At 30.9% G+C, this 3,065-nt stretch overlaps 1 pseudogene; it reads left to right on the top strand.

Moving 5' to 3' along the window:
* Window positions 1–2,512: 2,512 nt before the first annotated feature.
* On the top strand, window positions 2,513–2,609 carry LOC138836078 (U6 spliceosomal RNA; annotated as a pseudogene).
* The last annotated feature ends 456 nt before the right edge of the window (window positions 2,610–3,065 follow it).

Genomic DNA, 3,065 nt, shown 5'->3' with positions numbered 1-3,065 from the left:
TTAATCTTCAGTCAAAAAGAAAGTTAAAAAATGCATAGAATGTACTCCTAGCTACCAATTTCTATAAATAGCTTTGTACAGTAGTGTGATTGTTTTATTTTACATGGTATAATATGTTTTACTACCTATAAGTTTTGGAAAAAGAAGAAAACTAAAATTTATTCCTATATAGGAATGTGATAGAAATAGAAGACAGATTTTATGTTTGTCATATCTCTGATGAGTACCCATATTCAAGACCTAAAGTCATATTTCTCCCTATGTTACACAGATAGGGAAAACATAATATTACATATGATAAGACAACTATTTGTGACATTTTAAAATGTGCCTTATTAAATGATGACATTTACTTTATTAGCAAACGTTTTGGTTTGAAATTTGGCAGGATGATCTATTTAACACATTTCCGGAAGGCTCCTACTGAAAAACACAAATTGTGGTTGGTACTATTTCTAGACTTCAATGAATGGTTGAACGTGTTTGGCATTAGTGCTGGGTAAATAATTCAACTCTATTATAACTTGCTCTCTACACTTGAAAAACTTGTAATGTCACTAAGTATCATCTACTTGTCAAATGTTATTGTGGCGAATGTGATTTTAAAAAGTTAATTTGTAAAGGAATAACTTTCAGTCGATTAAATGTAGATTATCATTGGTTTGAGAGTGACATTTTATACCACTGAACCATGTTGTACTGAAGTCCCAGTGTTTTGCAGCACTAAGGATCTTCTCAATGTTTTTCTGAATTATATTTGAACTCTAAGTAAATTTTTCTGGATCTTGGTAGACCAATTATGGATCTATCCTTCCAGGAACTATTTTTGGCCCACTTATGCTGGACTAAAATCTTTCATTAATCATAGGGGAGGGGTATTAAAAATAATCTTATGACACCTTGTGAACTTGTTCTCTGATATGGGCTGGCCATCTGTAAGTTGAATGTTTGAATCATAGTACATACTCTCAAAATTTGTGATCTCATCTTTCATTTTAAGTTGCCTTGCATTTCACAATTGCTTACTGCTAAATCCTGCATCTCAAGGAACTGTGGCCCTGAAATATAGGAAATGAGAAATTGAAATGGGTCTTCAATTACTTTGTTGTATGTTGCATGGGCCTATGTGAGAAGTCTTGCCCTTGTTATCTGATGATGCAGGTAACTGGTACCTGGGATCCTAGGAATCATTGGGTCGTGCAGAAGAATAATATTTGTTAGACATCTTATCAGAAAAATTTGGGCATAATCAGTAGGAATGCTTCAGAAATATGGAGAAAAACAGTTTGGAATCAGTGAATTGAAACAATAAACAGAGAAGCAGAGTAAAATCCCTTATAGAATAGAGGAAAACAAAATTGGTTTTTTACCATGTGAATTCAGAAAACCAAAACAGTTTGAATGTATCACAAGTTTATACCAAAGACACTGCGTTGATACTTTTTATATTCTAATATACATTTTAAACCTAATTATTTATATTCCAATTCTATTTATTGGAATAAATAAATTTTAATTTATTTGTGAAATTATCAACTAATTCTAGTAAGTTTCATTGTGTGAAATATAAAATCAGCACATATAAATATAAAATATATAACTATATATACTATAAGAAAAAAGACACATGTTTTGAATTGTTCTGTTGTGGTTACAGTATCAAAGGCAACTCTGTTTTAAAGTATTATTACATTATCTCTACCTCAGTGTTTGATAGAGTTGGACCTAAAGCTTTACTATTTGTAGATTTACAGCCTGTAGGCAAGAGAAAACACTGTGATGAAAACATTACCAATTTAAGGCCTAATAATGAGAAGAAACATCTGGACTTCTCCTGCTTCCTGCCTGGTAGGATGGTAGACAGGCCAGGATATTAAGTAATCACGAATATGATCAATTTTTTTCCCCTTCTTGGCTTTAGTTACTTGTGAAATGTTAGATATAATAAACAATTATATTTTGATAAAATACCTTCTAGTCTGAACAGTTATGACTGAACTGTTCATCTCTCTATGATTCCTTGTAACTAAGATTAGTGTTGTTCAAGTAAAACAATCTATGGTGTCAGGGTAAGATATTCTGATTGGTCAGAATAAAGGGTCAGGTAGACATTTGTGCCAGTAAGACCTCACTTGGGAATATGTCAACTGCAGAAGGTTAGAAGTAGCTCTTAAGCAAGGCTTACTTTGAATCCATTAGCTCCACAAAGCTAATTCAGTTGGATCAATTAGTATATGAAAAAGCCATCACCTTTGGACCTAGCAATAAATTATTGAAAGTATGATCAAATTCCAAATAAAAAAGACTTAAAATTGTCATTGACAAAAAAAATTTGCAAATGTGAGCATTAAGATGAACAATATATTTTTTTCCACTATTCACAGAATTTTAGGGAAATAAGATCAGTAGCATTGTGAGGAACAATATAATTTCCTTATTACAAGTAGGCAACCGTAGATATAAGTCTGTATAAAGATTGCATCATGAACTGCTTAAATTTGGAAGATACTACATGCTTCAGCAGCAGGTATTCCCAAATTACAATACAGAGATTAACATGGCAATTGCACAAGGATGATATGAAAATTTGTGAAGTATTCCGTATTTTTCTTTCTTCAGATGCAAGAAATGAAAAACAGTTATTAAAAAGTTGATTACAAAATAACAAGTGTAACAAAACACGTAATTCATATAATTAAATTTAGTTTGACATCAGTGTATTAAATCTTCACCTCAGAAAGTCTTTTACATACCATAAACTTTACAAAACTTTTGAAATTAGACAACATTTTCATTTTATCCCAAAGAAAAATAATATTAGGACCTAGGAAAAAAAGGAAATTAAAACTTTCTATATGGAATACAATCTGAAAGGACACATTATACAAACATAGAATATTTTAAAATATTCTTTTTCAGACAAGCACCAGAAATACTTTAGTTCCTGTACTATTCATTTAAACAGATAAGTTAAAATTATTTCTGATTAAAATTTCACAAACTCTGCAGAAATCATTATACATGTATACAAAAACTCTTGAATACATTTTGACATCCAATGCAGG

This window comes from Dipodomys merriami, unplaced genomic scaffold (assembly GCF_024711535.1).
Source record: "Dipodomys merriami isolate MVZ:Mamm:240054 unplaced genomic scaffold, mDipMer1.0.p SCAF_2488, whole genome shotgun sequence".
NCBI lineage: Eukaryota > Metazoa > Chordata > Mammalia > Rodentia > Heteromyidae > Dipodomys > Dipodomys merriami.
The sequence above is the reverse complement of the archived record's forward strand: the minus strand, read 5'-3'. Positions and strand labels throughout refer to the sequence as shown.